This window comes from Podarcis filfolensis, assembly GCF_964270895.1.
Source record: "Podarcis filfolensis genome assembly, chromosome: 17".
NCBI lineage: Eukaryota > Metazoa > Chordata > Lepidosauria > Squamata > Lacertidae > Podarcis > Podarcis filfolensis.
Window position 1 is genome coordinate 1,603,513 of NC_139621.1, and position 19,533 is coordinate 1,623,045.

The 19,533-nt window shown below is 49.5% G+C and overlaps 1 long non-coding RNA gene across 1 annotated transcript in view; it reads left to right on the forward strand.

Annotated features, from left to right (window-relative positions):
* LOC310752286 overlaps nt 1-19,179 on the forward strand; it is a 60,091-nt gene extending 40,912 nt beyond the window's left edge. Inside the window, exons 2-3 of the long non-coding RNA XR_014542890.1 lie at nt 6,591-6,690; nt 16,814-19,179. This is a non-coding gene — a long non-coding RNA (uncharacterized lncRNA). The remainder of the gene's footprint in view (nt 1-6,590; nt 6,691-16,813) is intronic.
* The last annotated feature ends 354 nt before the right edge of the window (nt 19,180-19,533 follow it).

Genomic DNA, 19,533 nt, shown 5'->3' on the forward strand with positions numbered 1-19,533 from the left:
AGGTTTTTGACGGCACTTTGGGGCAATATACAGGTACGCCCATCTCCTTTAGCCTTGATCCACAAGTCGCCCCCATCAAGCTAAAGCCACGCCGGGTTCCCTTTGCTCTCAAGGCTAAAGTGGACGAACAACTGGACAAGCTGATCGCCCAAGGAGTTTTGGAGCCGGTTGACCACGCCAAGTGGGAAACCCCCATCGTCACGCCTGTCAAGCCAGACGGGTCGGTGAGAATCTGCGCTGACTACAAGTGCACGATCAACAAGGCACTTCAGCAGCATGCTTATCCGGTTCCTGTTGTCCAACACCTGCTGCATTCCCTGGGTGAGGGTAAGGTCTTCGCTAAGCTGGACCTTGCCCAAGCCTATCAACAACTGCCCGTCGATGATGCCACTGCTGAAGCCCAGACGATCGTCACCCACCGAGGGGCATTCCGTTGCCGCCGTTTGCAGTTCGGGGTGAGTGTGGCTCCTGGCATCTTCCAAAGCCTTATGGAGCGTCTCCTGCAAGGGCTTCCGGGCGTGGTACCATATTTTGATGACGTCTTGGTGTCCGCAGACTCACACCAGCAGCTGTTCGAGTGCCTCCATGCCGTGCTGACCAGGTTCCAAGAGGCCGGGCTCAAGGTAAAGAGGGAGAAGTGCCAGATCGCCGTTCCACAGGTAGAGTTCCTGGGCTATCTTATCGACGCCTCCGTCCTTCACCCGACCACATCCAAGATCCGCGTTATCCAGCAGGCCCCCATCCCAAAGAACAAGACGGAGTTGCAGGCGTTCCTGGGGCTGCTGAACTTTTATAACATGTTCCTGCCCCACAAAGCCACGGTGGCTGAGCCTCTTCACCGCCTCCTCAGCACAAAGACGCCTTGGTCCTGGGGTCATCGGGAGACAGCGGCCTTCAACGTGATCAAGGCTCTCCTTTCATCAGACCGTGTGCTGGTACAGTACAGTGAATCCAGGCCGCTGGTCCTTGCCTGCGACGCCTCACCTTTTGGCATTGGCACTGTCCTTAGTCACCATTTTCCAGATGGAAGAGAAGCACCGCTCACCTACTTTTCCAGGGTGCTATCTTTGACGGAACGGAATTACAGCCAGCTCAACAAGGAGGCACTGGCACTTGTGGCTGGAGTGAAGAGGTTCCATGAATACCTCTATGGCAGGACTTTTGACCTCATCACTGACCACAAGCCGCTCCTGGGCCTCCTCGCCGGTGATCGTCCAACTCCACCGGTCCTCTCGCCATGCATGATGCGATGGACTGTTTTCCTGGCTGCCTACCACTACCGGCTCGTCCATCGCCCAGGGAAATCGATGGGCCATGCCGACGCCCTCAGCCGTTGTCCTCTTCCAGCGTTTGTGGAAGACCCGGCTCCAGCTTCATCGCTCCTCCTGATTGAGGATCTTCTGGCAGCGCCTGTATCGGCTGCCACTGTGGCCTCCGCATCGGCCCAGGATCGCACCATCAGCCGGGTGCTCAACTGGGTGTGGAGGGGGTGGCCACAAGGGCCTTTTGCATCGGAGTTCCAGCCCTTCGCAACCAGACAACATGAACTCTCGGCTCATCGTGGCTGTCTGCTGTGGGGAGACTGCGTCGTGATTCCCCAGGGACTCCGTCAGCGCGTCCTGGAGGCTCTGCACGTTGGCCACCCAGGAATTGTCAAAATGAAGGCGTTGGCTCGGTGTTACGTCTGGTGGCCTAACATGGACGATGCCATCACTGCCTGGGTGTCCGCCTGTCAAGCGTGCCAAGAGTCGAGGCCTGCACCACCAGCAGCTAAGGGACACACATGGGAGACGCCAAAGACACCCTGGTCGAGGGTGCACATCGATCTGGCTGGCCCCTTTCACGGCCGGACCTTTATGGTAGTGGTGGACGCCTATTCCAAATGGCTGGAGGTGGCCCTGATGCCCTCCACCACTACCGAGGCCGTCATCCGGGTGCTGCGAGGCCTGTTTGCGACGCATGGGTGTCCTGATGTCCTTGTCTCCGACAATGGACCGCAGTTCACGTCAGGCACTTTTGAGCAGTATCTTTTGGGACTGGGCATCCGCCATGCCCTAATGGCACCCTTTCCTCCATCCAGCAACGGGCAAGCGGAGAGAATGGTGTGCTCGGCAGAAGAGGCACTGGCGCGTCTGGACCGGGGAGACTGGCATGAGCGGGTCGCCGAATACTTGTTCGTGCAACACATCACCCCTCATGCGGCCACAGGGCGGAGTTCTGCTGAACTGCTTATGGGCCGCCGCCTCAGGTCACCGCTCGACCGGCTGCACCCGGACTTTGCCGTGGCCGAACCCCCAGGCTGTGCCAACGCGCCACGGTCATTTGTTCCACGAAACCAGGTCTTTGCCCGGAACTATGTGGGGGACATTCCTTGGGTGCCAGCCACAGTAGTGGGAGTCACTGGACCTCGCTCGTACCAGGTGGCACTCGAAGACGGACGCTTGTGGCGCTGGCACATAGACCAGCTTAGGCGCAGGGTTGGGGACTTAGACACTACCGTGGTGCCCCCAACTGCGCTTGTGGCTCCAGAAGAGACACTTACAGATGGCGAGGCTCCACCTACACCTCCCTCGCAAACTGCCAGCGTGGAGCTGAACCAAGCCGCTTCAGAGGGTCTGCCAGACTTACCACAGGCTCAGACCACTCCACTTGCGGAGGCTCCACCCACAGCAGCGGATCCAGGGGATTTGGTTTCAACTCCACCTAGGGTCGCACCACAGCCTCAGCAAGAATTGTGTGGCCCCCCAGACTTGGCTACCAGTCCCCGGCGGTCTGGCAGAGTTTCCAAGCGCCCAATTTATTTAAAGGACTATGTTGTTGGACATGTATCACCGTTGGTCTAAGTATGGGAAATGTAACCGATATGCTTTTGTGCCTAATTGAACCATTACGTGTAGTGCTGTATATAAGGAAACCATTACGATTGTAACTAACGCCTTATCTCGGTGGGGAGGGGTGTTATGTATTGATGTTCTCACCCTGGGCCAGCAGGGGGATACTGTAGATAGTTTTCACTCAGGTCCACATCAGTTATTTTAGGCGGGAAACCCTGGATTGTTGCTGCTACAATGTTGACAGCCGGCTGCCTATAAAAGCAGGCCGGCTGAGCTGTTTGCTGTTCAGTTCTGTCCAGCTTACAATAAAGAGCTGCTCTGGAGAAATCGCTGTGTCGTCTGCTATGTTCACCCACAACTTAACAGATCCCCTCCTTCATTAAGGGGGGGGGCAAATATTTATCATATATTCTTGCATATAATAGGCAATGAAATAAAACGTGTGGTGGATTCGACCTGTTTTGTGCCACAAGGGCCACCTTTCAGAATATGGGATTTTGAAGAATCTACCTTTCAAGACTGCAGACGGTGAGGGAAAGAGCTCTGCATAGAAGGGGATCATAAAGGTGATATAAATTCCTCCTGGCCAAATAAAGGTGGAATTCCCACCCCCAGTGGGGAATAGGTCTTAATGGCTGTGCTGCTGAGGGTTTGGAATTAAACCTCTTGAATTCTGCACTTGATTGTCTGGAATGCTTCCAACTGTGGGAGCCTAAGCAGCAACTCGAGTGATAGGCCACAGGTTCTGATTTTGCTCTCAATGCGAACTAACCATTTGGAATGGTGAGATTCTGCCAGCATATGGAAAGTTAAAGAAGATGAGTTGGACTTGAACTCACCATGAACACCTCCCTCATTTTCTTAGAATGGCAATGGAACTCACCTGAGAGGTGCCGGAACTGAGTTCCAGTGAGTTCTGGAGGGGGGAAAGCTCTGGCTGTAGGTGGTCATCTAGTGGAGGCACCAGAAAAAAATAGTCGAGGGGCACAGAATGGATGATGGAGATCTCTAGGTGGGCCAAAAAGAAAAATATCAGCATGTACTAATGACAGGAATTGTTCTCCCACCCAGCTGCCTCTTTCTTCCTCGGAGCTGACTGGTTAGAAAGAACCAGGGATCAGGTTTCCTCGATTTCTGTCTCTAGCTGGAGAAAAGAAGTCTAATTGAAAACAGCTATCTCTTTACTCCCACACTGCCATTTCCCACCCACTCAGGCACAAGAGGCTGCAGGGTCTGGCGTCTGCATTCTGAGGCTCCCTGCTTAAGAATGAAGAGGCAAAGGGGCTGGTGCTGAGAAAGGCACAGGCAGAGGAAGGATGGGCGTCTGGCCAAAGCCTATGGAGGCAACGTATGCAGATTGCACCCACTCTCTCACCAAACATGGGTGGAGCACCTCCACCAATGCTCCTCAAAATGTACACTCTCAGACTTGGAACCTGCCTCCCTGGCCTGAAAGAAACAACCTCTTCCCCTGCTCATCAAGCCACTTCCCTCTCTTCTTTTAGAAATTCATCCTCAAGTGCATACCTCTCCAGAAAATAGTTTCTGCATGAATAAAGCCTTTGAATGCCAGAAACTAGAAGTGAATATTCCAATCTAATTCATCCAAGCTGCAGGGTCTGCTAACAGGTTATGGACACAGGCATTGATTTGGAACTCCAAACTTTGTTTCCCAAAGTTTCCCTTCCAAAAGCCTTCCCATCCCTGCTGCACTTCTCCAAGGAGAGAGGCAGCAGGAAGGGGAGTGAATATCAAGGAAACTGAAGAGAAAAGATTGGAGTGGGCTAGAAAGCAGGAGCAGGCGGCAAAGAACAAAGGAAGGAATCAGCAAAAGCTGGAGGAGACCGTTTGCATTGCTGAGAACTGCAATGAGATTGGGTTGGGGTTAGTGTTAGGGTTCTGGTTACTGTTAGTGTTATTTGTGGTTAGGGTTACATTTGGTTTGAGGTTAAGGAGTGGGTTAGGACTAAGCTTGAGGTTCAGATAAGGGTTGGGGTTAGAGTCGGAGGTATGTTTAGGACTAGGATTAGGGCTGAGGTTAAGTTTATGATAAGGGTTAGGGCCAGAGTCAGGCCCATGCGTGGGGGGGGGGGGCTGCCAAATACACTTGCCCCAGGTCTGAGAGGGCTAAGCAAGCTGGGGGCCCTGCAAGTGGCCGGCTGGACTTCTGCTGTCATGCCAAGAATGCCCTGCACCTCCCAGCCCCCCAGGGCCTTTGTATGGGCCTGGCCAGAGTTCGAGTTAGTGCCGGGGTTAGGGTTACATACCTTTCAAGTGCCCCTATTTTCCCAGGACAGTCCCGGAATTACAGAATCCACCCTGGCTTCTGATTTGATCCCGGAGTGTTTGTTTCCCCCTCCAGCCAGCCCCGCCGCCCAGCTTGGGGAGTTGGATGAGCCGGCACTTGCGCTTGCAGAAGAACCCTCAGGAAGCAGAACCATTGAGAGGCAGCTTCCTGCCCAAGCGGAGGTGGTGGGTGGGCACAACCCCACAATGCTGCCAACTACACTCCGGTAGTTGTTGCCGCCACCTTCCCACACACTTACCGGTACTCCTGCAGCCTTGGTCCACTATAACAGAGGTGAGTTTATCTCACACCACATGAAAATCTGCCTGAGGGAGGAAGGAATAAGACACATGAGAAGTGTTAGTTATACCCCACAACAAAACTCAGTCACTGAAAGTTTATATCTCCTCTGGAAATGGCATTCCCAAATGCTAAGTCAAGTTTTACTGCCTGTGCCACTTTTTTCTGAATGCTATATGGAAAAACACAAGAATCTGACCTTTGGAGAGTTTGTAAACAACCATTTTTAACTTACCAAATGTGAGATCTTCTTATGCTAGGGGAAGTGAAAAACACTAGAAGGAACTTGGAATTACAGTGGTACCTCAGGTTACATAGAATCATAGAATCATAGAATCATAGAGTTGGAAGAGACCACAAGGGCCATCGAGTCCAACCCCCTGCCAGGCAGGAAACACCATCAGAGCACTCCTGACATATGGTTGTCAAGCCTCTGCTTAAAGACCTCCAAAGAAGGAGACTCCACCACACTCCTTGGCAGCAAATTCCACTGTCGAACAGCTCTTACTGTCAGGAAGTTCTTCCTAATGTTTAGGTGGAATCTTCTTTCTTGTAGTTTGGATCCATTGCTCCGTGTCCGCTTCTCTGGAGCAGCAGAAAACAACCTTTCTCCCTCCTCTATGTGACATCCTTTTATATATTTGAACATGGCTATCATATCACCCCTTAACCTCCTCTTCTCCAGGCTAAACATGCCCAGCTCCCTTAGCCGTTCCTCATAAGGCATCGTTTCCAGGCCTTTGACCATTTTGGTTGCCCTCCTCTGGACACGTTCCAGTTTGTCAGTGTCCTTACGCTTCAGGTTACATACACTTCAGGTTACAAACTCCGCTAACCCAGAGATATTACCTCGGGTTAAGAACTTTGCTTCAGGTTGAGAACAGAAATCGTGCTCCAGCGGCGCGGCAACAGCAGGAGGCCCCATTAGCTAAATTGGTGCTTCAGGTTAAGAACAGTTTCAGGTTAAGAACAGACCTCCGGAACTAAATAATTTAAGAATTAAATACTTAACCCGAGGTACCACTGTACATACAGTATTTTAAAGGTCTTACTTTGCTGCATATTTTGTGATTTTAAATCTCTTCTGGGGTTCTGTCACCAAAGTGTACTGGCCCTAAACTTGGATCTATGCATCCAGAAATTCTCCTTTCTCTATTTTTCCCTTGCAGTTTTGTCCCCATCTTCCTCCTTCCTGAGTTCTACAAGGGAAAACTGAGACAAAGGAGCCTGGCAGCCAGGGCCATCCTCTGGGTTGGTTGTTAAAGTCAGGTGGGTGCCGGCTGGGGGAGACTCGCATTGGTGGGACGTGGCCCCATTTGCCCTATTTGGCTAGCCTCCACTGTCGCTGTTAGATTGCAATGCCAAACACACTTATTGGAGAGTAAAATCCATTGCACACAATGGAAATTCTTTTCACGTAAAGCTACACAGCACTGCAACATTATCATGGCAGGCACATTTGTGGACTTGCGCACACATTGCCAGATTCATCAATAATTATTTGGCATATCAAATCAATGTGTGCAGAGGAGGGCTGCCACGTGGGTGGTGAAGCAAGCCTCTTTTCTCCTGCTCTGGAGGGAAGGACCCAAACCAAGGGCTTCAAGTTAAACATCAGGAAGAACTTTATGGTGGTGACAGCTGTTCAACAGTGGAATGGATTCCATTTGGAGGTTGTGGACTCTCCTTCCTCGAAGGTTTTTAAGCAGAGGTGAGATGGCCATCTGCCATGGATGCTTTAGCTGAGATCCCTGCATTGCAAGGGGATGGACTAGATGACCCTCAGGATCCCTTCCAAATCTACAATTCTGTGTTTCTACTAAATATTTATTAATGACCATCATTAAGAAACGGGGATAAGAAGCACATAGAAAACATTCTAATTTTGCAGATTTACATGTATACATAGCTGGGTGGGTGGGTAATATAAATAGTAATGTCCAAAAGCCATGAAATGCAGGAAGTACATTTCCAGTCTGTGATTTATTGTTGCTGGTTTTAAATGTCGTTTTGTTTTTAACAGACATGTTGTTTTAATTTTTCATTTTGTGCCGCTTGCATTTTATAGAGCTGTGACTAATGCACTTCATAGATAAGAAAATAAATCTTTGTCTACGTGAACCCTGGAGAGCCATTGCTTCAGCTGAACTCCCACAGCACAGGGGGCTCCAACCTAGGAATCAGAATGAGAGCCCTTCAAAGTCTGTGAATCAGAAATTCTCCTCTTGATGCCTCTAGTGCCACTTCATAAATTTGAACAGCCTGGAAAAGAGCTGAACAGTTCAGAAAATTAGATGTATGACCACACAGAAGTAGTATTTACAGGAATTTAGAGCAGGAATTGAAGGACCAAGGAGCTTCAAATTAAGAGTTTTGATTGCAGTATTGGTGGTGGTTGCATAACTGGATTGAAAACGTCTGGAGAAACTGTGAACTTTGACTTTAAAAATTAAAATTAAAAAATAGCTCAGTTCCTGAATTGTGCTTTACATCATTCCACAATTTCACATAGTTTCTTCCATGGCTTTACAGCTCCCTCCCTCCAGGGCTTACTTATTTTAAGTAAAGACTAAAACTGGAATGTGTTTTCTATGCCAAGGCTTAACCTCAGAATAAATAAAGTACTACTGAGCATGTGCACAGTTTGCCCCAGGGTTTCCAGGCAATGCATTACTGGACAGTTCAGCATGTCAGCACTATCAGGAATTAACTGCCACCAAGAATGTCTGTAAAATTTAAGATTCACCTATGTCAGATCTGGAAAACAAAGCAGAACCATAAATTAATGCTGTAGAGGGATTGTGTTATCAAGCACAGGATTCCATAATGCTGCCAACTCTTGACTTACAGCAAGGATCTTGTCTCCTGCGGGGAAGCTGCACTGCAGAGGGAGCCTCATGTCCAGCCCTGTCTGGTTGGTTAACAATAGTTACTAGAAAGTAATGGAAAATGATTCACAAAGAATTTTAAAAATATTCTTAAACTCACATTTCCCCAAAGACCAGAGGCCTTTCTGTTAGGGATAATAAGTGATGACATTCCAAAAAAGGCACTCACAATCATTTTGTACATGACTGCTGCGGCTAGAGTAGTATATGCAAAAAAAGTGGAAAGAAGAAGAGGTGCCCGCAAAGGAAATTTGGCAGGACAAATTGATAGAATACATAGAACTAGTAACTCTGACCATGAAACTAAGGAATGAGGATGAGTTAAAGAGAAGAGTGGAGGTGTTTTGGAGATTATTTTAGAGGGTGCAATATACAATTTAACCTACGAGTAGGAGTTAACAAATGAGCAGAAGATAACATCAGAAAAGTAAGACTTGAGATGATAATGGGTGGAATATCAGTACCGTATATGCAGCAGATCAGGGTTTCCCTAGAATGCCACGAAGAGATGGACTGGGAAGTCCTAGGAAAAGAGATAAGTGTTGTTGTTTAGTCGTTTAGTCGTGACCAGAGCACGCCAGGCCCTCCTGTGTTCCACTGCCTCCCTCATGCTGGTAGCTTCAAGAACACTGTCCAACCATCTCGTCCTCCGTCGTCCCCTTCTCCTTGTGCCCTCCATCTTTCCCAACATCAGGGTCTTTTCCAGGGAGTCTTCTCTTCTCATGAGGTGGCCAAAGTACTGGAGCCTCAGCTTCACGATCTGTCCTTCCAGTGAACACTCGGGGCTGATTTCCTGATGCTGATGGATACTTGTCAGGGAACTGTCATCTGAGACGAAGGAGGCGAAAGGGCTCATGGAGGGTGAGAGAGACCACTCAGCGGAGGACAGTCCCTGAGCAATCGGACAGTCCCTGAAAGCAGCTTGTGCAGAGAGGCATCATGAGCAACCCAGCCGGAGCCGGAGGAGCAGCAGGAGCTGGAGAAAGTCCAAGTCTGGAAGAAAGGTACAGAGTGTTGGAACTCCAGCTAGCAATGCAAACGGCGAGGCTAGAAAAAAGGAGGGCGCAGGATGCAGAAAAGGCAAAAGGCGCTACACTAGCAAGAAAGATGCCAGGAATGGTGCAGAAGTTTGGGGGGGACCCCAGGAACTACCAAGCCTTTAGGACAGAGATGCAGTATGCTCTCGAACTGCAGTTTAACGACTTTCCCGATGAGGCATCGTGAGTGGCGTTTGTGATTGGCCATCTCGAAGGGGGGGCGAGAGACTGGGTGAGGCCCCTGATGGCAGGGAATAGTGACATGCTGAAGGACGCGAGGAAGTTTTTTCGCGCCATGGATTTGATGTTTTCCAGCGAGATTGAACAGGGACTGGTGCGCAGGCAATTGATGGCTTGCAAACAGGGGAGCCGATCGGTTCGTGAGTACTGGACTGAGTTTACAATGTTGATACATAAATTGGGGTGGGACTTATCGGCGGAACCCATTCAAATGCTCTTTGAAGAGGGGCTTTCTTCGGCGGTGAAAGACGAACTTTCCCGGGCGCCCAGGGCGGAGTCTATGGACCAGCTGACCAAATCAGCGCTGACCATTGGAGCGCGCCAGGAGGCAAGAGCCTTGGAGAAGCGGGAGGGGAAAGGAGAGCATTGGAGGGATTTCCGCATTCCAGAGATTCCAGAACCAAGTTTCCCGCCCGGAGAGCCGATGGAAGTTGGAACAGCGCGCGCGCGCGCAGTTTCAAATCCCAGTGAAGGGAGGAAGAAGGAGGGAAAGAGCGCCAAGAAATGTTATCTCTGCCAGCAGCCAGGTCACTTTGCCAGAGTCTGCCCGCAAAGAAAGGAATGGCAAGGGATGGCGGGAGCTGTTGGGGGGAAGGAGGAGGAAGTCCAGGAGCCAGTAAAAGCCAACGCCTGTCTGCCACTGTCAGGGCACTGCAGACAGGCCAAGGAGCAGTAAAAGTGCCTGCTCCGGAGCAATAAGTCGGAATGGAGACCGTGTGCCTTCTTTTCGCGTAAGCTGAACAAATCCGAGAAGAACTACACGGTATATGACCGAGAACTACTCGCCATTCACGAAGCGTTCCAGAGATGGAGACACTTACTAATTGGCGCACAGCATAAGGTGCAAGTGTGTACGGACCACAAGAATTTGGAGTATTGGAGAACGGCACGAGTGCTCAACCAACGACAAGTGAGATGGGCCCAGGAGTTCTCCAAATTCCATTTTGAAATCTGCTATGTGCCAGGTCCAGAAAACATCAGAGCGGACGCTCTCTCTCGCAAACCTGAATATTTGGAGGGGGAGGGAGCGCCAGAAGAGAGACATATTATCCCAGAGGACCACTGGGTGTGTGGTGCGGCCTGGGTGGGGCAAAGAGAACTGGTAGAGGGAACGGTAAATGATGAGTACGCCCAGGATAAGCTCAGAGGTTTAAGGAGAGAGGGAGAAGACCCCGGAGGTTTTGAAGAAAGAAACGGGGCATTGTATTACAAAGGGGTGCTATATATACCCGAAGGGGAATTGAGGGGGAGAGTACTCAAACAGCTGCACGACAATCCCACAGCGGGGCATTTTGGGCAACACAAGACCATGTGGTTGGTGACCAGGGAGTTTTGGTGGCCCAAGGTGAGGGAGGATGTACGGGAGTATGTGAGAAGGTGTGACCAATGCCAGAGAGCCAAAGGAGAAAGGCGGGCACCAGCGGGGTTATTAGAACCGTTACCCACACCAGAACGACCGTGGGAGGCGGTGTCGATAGATTTTATGACTGATCTGCCCAAATCCCAGGGGAAAACCGCCATACTAGTCGTAGTAGACCAGTTAACTAAGATGGGTCACTTTGTAGCTTGCTCACATGCAGTCACGGCGGAAGAGACAGCGAAATTGTTTGTAGAACATATTTTTAGGCTGCATGGCGCCCCCTTGAGGGTGGTTTCCGACAGAGGGAAACAGTTCACGTCCAGATTCTGGAGGAAGCTTATGAGCTTGTTGCACGTAGAGGTCAACTTTTCGACTGCCAGGCACCCTGAGACCAATGGGCAGGCGGAGAGGGCAAACGGTATCCTTCAACAATACCTGAGGTGTTATGTCAATGACAGAGAAAACGATTGGGTCGAAAAGTTGGCACTAGCGGAATTTGCTTACAATAATGCAGAGAATGTGTCCACCGGGATGAGCCCCTTTTTGGCTAATTATGGGTGCCACCCCAGGGCGTTTCCAGGGGAAGGAGGAGAGAGATGGAGTGTTCCGGCCGCTGAACTTTTTGTAGAAGAAATGGAAGCGATCCATCGTCAACTCCAACACAACTTAGAAAGGGCCAAAGAAGAATATAAGAGGCAGGCAGACAAGAGCAGAAGGGAAGGTGAAACAATTAGGGTGGGGAGTCGGGTCTGGCTATCTACCCAAGGATTGCCGTTCAAGGGGGGTTGCAAGAAATTGAGACCCAAAAGATTGGGACCATTTGAGGTCATCCAACAGGTCAACCCAGTGGCTTTCAGACTCCGGTTACCGAACCACATGAAACTGCACCCAGTATTCCACAGGTCATTACTGTCACCATACAGGGGGGAAGGTGAAGGGGTATCCACACGGGGGCCAGCCATAGAAGAAAGGGAAAGCCGCAACTATGTGGCGGAAATCATCGACTCCAGGTGGAAGGGTAATCAGGTGGAGTATTTGGTCGCGTGGGAAGGGGAACCGGAGTCGGAAAACACCTGGGTGAAGGCAGAGGAGGTCCATGACGAGGTCTTGATCGAAACGTTCCACCAAAGGTTCCCCAGGAAACCTCAGCCAGCAGCGAGGTTCCGGAGGGAGTACTTTGGCACCACCGACGATGAGGAGGAACTGGAAGGATTCAGGGAATCGGAGTTGGAAGGAGGTACAGACTCCGAGGAGGAGGAGTACTTGGAAACCGGAAACAGCAAAAGGTGGAGGGAAGTGTTCGAAACTTCGGAAGATGAGGGAGGTTCCTTCAGGGGTTTTGCTCCCTCGCTTCCCGCAGAGGAGGGGAGGGAAGGGGGTGAAGGGGGCCCTGGAGGGGAGGTGGATGTCAGGGAACTGTCATCTGAGACGAAGGAGGCGAAAGGGCTCATGGAGGGTGAGAGAGACCACTCAGCGGAGGAGGGGACCAGCAGGGGGAGAAGTGGAGTTCCAAGGGAAAGTGAGTCGGAGGGAGGGATCAGAGACACTTCAAGCGAGAACAGTGGGGAGGTTTCAGGACCTCCCGTAGGGACACCCACTCCTCGGCGGAAACTGTCACGCCGAGAGTCCAGAAGACGCGTTTCCGTTAAGGAGCTTTTATGCTGGAAGAAGTTCCGTAAACGCCCACTGTCCGATTCAACGAGCGATTGATGGAGCCATGCTTAAGGAGCTCCATCACAGACAGAGGTTTGGGAACTTAGCCAAACTCTGAGGGATCAGGATTTTACGCACAAGCAGCTCACCATCCCATCACAATACTGTATGTTAAAATTGCGTAAGTAAGAGTTGTGTTTTTCAAATAAAAAAATTGTCACTCAGAGTGCTTCCAGACATGGGCTTAATTTCGCCTCAGGTGGCAAAACAGGATGGGCCGTCCCTGGGACAGACACTCCTTTGCCATCCCCTTTCCTTCGGACAGTTGGGCCACGTAGACTCCAAGGATCTTTGCTAAGCACCACATGGGGGCTGGGTGTGATGTCCAACTCTGCTGCAGATGTTTGACCTTCAGAGAGAAACAAAACAGCCTCTGGGCATAGCCAAGGGGAGAAGGAGGGCAGCTGCCCTCCTAAATCAATAAAATAAATACAAACCTGAGGTTCTGCCCCCCTAACAAAGGCCTGCCCCCCCAATAATCCTTTCAAACAAACAGAGCTAAGATTAGCAGCTTTTGCTGTTTCTCTTTCTCATCTCTGCCAGCTTCTCAGCATTTTTCACAGGCAGAAATAACTCAAGGAGGCACCTAATGAACCTTTTCCCAGACCCAACTTTTCTACTGCATTTGGAGATGCCAGTGAAAAACTAGGACATCAGATGTACCTGAGTCTGGGAAGCAAATAACTGCTGCTTCTCTTCCTCATCAAGTAAAGGTAAAGGTAAAGGTACCCCTGCCCGTACGGGCCAGTCTTGCCAGACTCTAGGGTTGTGCGCCCATCTCACTTAAGAGGCCAAGGGCCAGCGCTGTCCGGAGACACTTCCGGGTCACGTGGCCAGCGTGACAAAGCTGCATCTGGCGAGCCAGTGCAGCACACGGAAACGCCGTTTACCTTCCTGCCAGTAAGCGGTCCCTATTTATCTACTTGCACCCGAGGGTGCTTTCGAACTGCTAGGTTGACAGGTGCTGGGACCGAGCAACGGGAGCGCACCCCGCCGCGGGGATTCGAACCGCCGACCTTTCGATTGGCAAGCCCTAGGCACTGAGGCTTTTACCCACAGCGCCACCCGCGTCCCTCCTCATCAAGTAGATGGGATTAAAAGATCTGCATCTTCTACTCCTGTTGGGTCAACAATGAGAACACTTCAAAGCCCCTTTTTATTTAATGGTTGTTGCATTTGGCATCCTTTGGGAGTGAAGTTGTTGTGGCTGTAGAAACCAATATGGAAGAGAGATGTTTTGTTGCAGCAGGGCAGATGAAGGCGCCCAGTTGTACTGTTGCAGACGCACCATGACGTTTCTTCTCTCTATGCTCCTCCCAGCGGTCATTCCTCCTTCAGTCACTGTTATGGATGCACAACCTGACTGTCTCCAGGCACTGTGATTGTCTGCCAGGGAGGTTGATGTTGCCAGTCTTCATGGCACATTTGCAGACATCTTTGTGATGCGGAGTTGGGCTGCCAAGAGGCCTGGTGCCTGAAGCCAGCTCCCCATACAACATATCCTTGGGGATCCTGTCACCTTCCACTGTGTGTGCTGGCTTTATTTAATAACCAGCCTGCTAAACACGGGCAACAATAAATTACATGGAGGCCTACTGGGGGAGAAGCTGGTGTGGAAGGAAATAACCATTATATTTATTATATTTTATACTGCCTTCAACAGTATTTCCAGGGGAGCTTACATTCCATCAGCTTTGCCAGCACAGGCCTGCTCTCCTACGGGCAGGAGAGCTAAGAAGCAGAAGGCTCAATCCATCCAAAGCAGGGGTAGGCAACCTAAGGCCCAGGTCGCCTTCTCAATCTGGCCGCTTTGGTCCAGGAATCAGCGTCTTTTTACATGAGTAGAATGTGTGCTTTTATTTAAAATGTATCTCTGGGTTACTTGTGGGGCATAGGAATTCATTCATTATTATTTTCCCCCAAAATATAGTCCGGCCCACCACATGGTCTGAGGGACGGTGGACCGGCCCACGGCTGAAAAAGGTTGCTGACCCCTGATCCAAAGGAACAACGGTTTACAAATGAGTGCCTGAGTTTTGGTTTTAGTTTTCCTGTTTCCTCCCTGTCCCTTTCCCCTTGCATGTCATGTTTCTGCAGGTAGGGACCAGGGGTGACAACTAAAACAAAATATTGAGGGGCAGGCAGGTAAGCACCGCTCTGCATAACTGATCACAAGATGTGACACATGCCCCCCCCATTTAAATGACAATGTTCATCAATTTGAGGGGGCAACCCCCTAAAATATTTTAGGGGCACGTGCAAAAGAATCTCGGCCCCTAGGACCTGGCTTCTATGGAAGAGACTGTCTTTTGTAAGCTTCTCTGGGAACCTTTTTGACTGAAGTAGTACAAATCTTCTAAATTTAATAGGATTAAAAGAATAAAATAATTATAGATCACAGAATCATAGAATTGGAAGAGACCCCAGGGTCATCTAGTCCAACCCCTTGCAATGCAGGAATCTCAGCTAAAGCATCCATGACAGATTTGCCGCTTGCTTTTAATGCGCCCTGATCTATTGCCCGCTTCACAACTTGCTGGCAGGAGACGGAGAGCTCCAACATTAAACCCTTTTGCTCCATCAATTGCCTCTTTAGGGGGAGGGGGCTGGGGGCGAGGAGACCCTCAAAACTTGGCAAGCCTCCAAAGGGAAAACTTACATCGGGCAAAATCTCAGTGTTGCTCCACCGCCTGCCCATTGCCAGTCCTCAGGAAGAGCCCCTTTCGCAGAGCTCAGTGGATCCTTCTGGAGACAATTTCCCGGGGGGGGGCCTCCACTGCCACTCTCCCCCCCCCCAAGCCAGCCCCCCCCCCGGCATGCCTCTCCTCCTCCCCGCTCCTTCTGCCTTCTTGTGCGTTTCCGCTGCGCCTCCAGAGCATGATTTCTGTTCTCATCCTGAAGCAAAGTTCTTAACCCAAGGTAATACAGTGGTACCTCGGGTTACAGACGCTTCAGGTTACAGATGCTTCAGATTACAGACTCAGCTAACACAGAAATAGTACCTCGGGTTAAGAACTTTGCTTCAGCATGAGAACAGAACTTGCGCAGTGGCAGCAGGAGGCCCCATTAGCTAAAGTGGTGCTTCAGGTTCAGAACAGTTTCAGGTTAAGAACTGATCTCCGGAACGAATTAAGTACGTAACCAGAGGTAAAGGTAAAGGGACCCCTGACCGTTAGGTCCAGTCGTGGCTGACTCTGGGGTTGCGGCGCTCATCTCGCTTTATTGGCCGAGGGAGCCGGCATACAGTTTCTGGGTCATGTGGCCAGCAGGACTAAGCCGCTTCTGGCGAACCAGAGCAGCGCACGGAAACACCATTTACCTTTCCACCGGAGCAGTACCTATTTATCTACTTGCACTCTGATGTGCTTTCAAAATGCTAGGTTGGCAGGAGCAGGGACCAAGCAACGGGAGCTCACCCCATCGCGGGGAATCGAACCGCCAACCTTCTGATTGGCAAGTCCTAGGCTCTGTTGTTTAACCCACAGCACCACCCACGTCCCTGTAACCAGAGGTACCACTGTACAAATCATCTACATTCCTCCACTGGGAGAACTGACCATTTACTCCTACTCTCTGCTTCCTATTGCTTAATTAAGGCTGTCCCCTGAGTAAAGAAATCTTAAGCTCTTTTCAGAATATTCATATTGGGTCAAAGGAACCCCAGCAGGGAGAGTCACATTGTGGTGGCCTCCATGGCCTAAGGTAACCCTGGGTTGCTGACTGCAGGGAAAGAGCCATCATGCATGCAGTTGTCACACGCAGGGCTTTCAACAGAGTTTATAGCTGCAGGCTAAGGGTAGAGCCAGTCACTGCAGTGACACACTACCATGTGCAACCATTTAACTCTAAATGAAGGTCTGTACAGGGCTTTAAGTTAAAACCCTAAATACACTTACTAACACATAAATCCCACTGAACTTGCTGAAATTTGCTTCTAGTATAAATTTAGGATTGCAGTTAGTTGATTAAGTAGATGATTTTTCATGGTTTAATCATTAATTGATTAAATTTGCATAAAGGTAAAAACAATACATTCTGAAGCCAAAAGTATGCTTTCTTTATTTGTTTTCAGTGTGTTGTCCCATACATTATTTATTATTTCCTGTATGAGTCAGAAAATGTATCTGCTACTTGCTCTCTGTAATTTGTTATAGGGTTGTCATATTTTGAAGAGCAAAAAAGAGGACTCGCATGTTCACCCCCTTATTTGTTATTTCCTGCTCCTCCACACAGCCAGAGGCCAGGATGCTTCACAACCACCCAGCCCCCCCTGCCCCCCCAAGGGGCCTCAGGCTGCGTCATTGTGCATCATGACCCAGAGTCCATCCTCTCTCTCACCTTAAAACCGCCTTCTGTTCAGCAGGACTTAACTCCCAGGTCAGTGAGAATATAAATACGGCAACCTCAGAAGGGGCTGCTGGGTTTACATGTTCGCTGGGCTTTCCCGTGGAAGCCAACAGAGAAATTCATTCCGTGAAGGCTGCGATCAAATGGCAGCAGAAGTAACGGTGGAAGCAAAGACCAGGCGCCTGATGGATTTCAAGCCTTCTTTCTTGAGGGGAATTTATTTATGCATTTATGTATTTATATGTGCACACACATGCAATCATTATTATCCCATATTAAAAATTGAGCGAGGGTGGCTCTTAGGACAGCCCTCCTAGTCTTGTGTCCCTCATTTTGACTCAAGGAAAATACAGTAAATGGACAAAAGTACAAAGATTCACAAAATGTTTAGGCGTATCCGTACCCCTGCGTACCCCCAGAAGTTAGCACTGCTGGTAGGGGAGCAGCTGAGTAAGCGTATGTGACCATAACCCAGCAGTGTAGGCCAGGCTTAGCATCCAGCGTAACTGCACAGGTAATGTACCCTCGCCCTCTTTTTGTAGAATAATAGGTAGTAGTAGCCCAACAGAATTTCCCCCAGGATTATATGGTTAGCAGAGTTTAAAAGTAGGTGCTGCAGTAGAAGTTACACTAGTGGCCAAAATTGTGGAAAACATTTGGGAAAAGTGTATTTCCGTGGTTTGATGGCTCATAACACCACTTTTTGGGAGCAATACCATAAAATTATATATCAATGGAAAGATAATTTCATGAAGAATGTAATGCAATGACTTTTATAAAGGATTATTTATTACAACAGCAGTCATAAAGAAGAAATGTGAAACACATAGAAAAAATGAGATGTACAAAAATTCTCGCAATGTCAGTTAATACTTAGTTGGGTAACCTTTACCTTTAATTATGGCCTTATAATGCCTTCCCATGGAGTAAACCAAGTTTTTTTAGTTCTGCAGCTGTAATAATGTGAAACCAATAATTGCCTCTATCAGTTGGGTTTTATTGCTGGGTTGCTTCTGACTAACAAGTTTCTTTAGTCGGCTCCATAGATTTTTGATTGGGTTAAGGTCTGGGCTATGCATTTTGGGGCATTTACATTCCCATTGATGACATGAATTATGCCCACACCTTTGCTGTCATATAACTTCAGATCATAACACTAACTGGGTGTTTCAGGTACTTGTAATGCAAGTAGAATGGAAATCTTCTCCGAATCCTCTCCTCAGGTATTTCAGGCCATCCACTACCAAAAGCAAGGAGATTTGGGTCTCAACCCTCCAAATAGCACTGTCCCATTGTTCTGCTGTCCAGTTAGCATGGGTTTTAGCCCAGTTTGATCTTTTCAACCTTTGTTTGAGATAACAATGGCTTTTTCCTTGGAATTCTAGCATTTAGACCATATTCCTGCAGTCTGTGCCAAACAGTTCTTGCACTCAACTTCACATTACATTGCGCCAGATGCTTTTCTTCTGCCCCGTAGACAGACTGGCGGGTCCTAGCAATGGGGGAGATTTGCTCTCTGCTGAGGACTCCTTTCAAAATGAGTGTTTGAAGGGTTTGGACAGAATTGTGTCTGAAATGAAAAAGGGATCTCAGGTATCTGACACTGCTTCATCAGATTTCAGTTCTGCCGGGCCGGGACAGAGGAAGGCCGAGCCCAGCCGGGAGTTCCCTCTCTGCCTCGAGGCTGCTTGACATGGCGGGGAGGGAGGCCGCCTTTCCCTCCGCTCCCTGGCGGGTCTGGCGGGGGGAGAAGCAGCCCTCCGGCGAGGGGGCCGGAGCTCCGGCCTGCTCGGCTCCCTGGCCCAAGGCCCTGCTCTGTCGCTCCGCGGAGGCGAGCAGCCCCTCGCCGCCGCCGCCGCTGGGCGGACGGAGCTCCCTGGCTGCTTCGTCCTCCGAAACAAAACCAACAACCAACCAACAAAACTCCCAAACAAAAAAACCCCGGACATTTTGCGTCATTTAAAATATCCGCCCGGATGGACGTTTCAGTCCTGAAAAAGACGACGTGTCCAGGAAAAAACGACTTATGGCAACAATAATTTGTTATCTGCAGAACTTGTGTTAAAAACAATTTTCTGTGAAACTATGCTCCTCAAGTGAATAGGAGGGGCTTTTAAATTGATCTAACATTTTAAAATGGATTTATCTGTTCGTTCAATTAAATATTGCAGCCTAATGAAATAGATTGGCTGTCATCTCTTGCAAAATGACTTCTTCCCCTTGCAGAAGTCACTAGGGTCAAGTAGCCAGATGACTGAGGAAGAGGAAATCACATGGTCTCTGTCTGGAATTATTAACTTAGAAGTTGATGTGTCACTGAGTCAACTTCCATTTCACTGGAAAGCAGAAAATTCCTCAGTGTATTTGGTTCTTGGATCAAATGTGTGTAATCTGACCCAAACTGCTTCTCTTCAGTTGAGATGTACAGGGTGAGGGGCAATGGGCAGGAATAATCATGTTTTGGCTAAATTCTACTGCGGTAGCAGGAGTTATTGGACATCACTGCATAGCATCCCAAGGCCAGAGA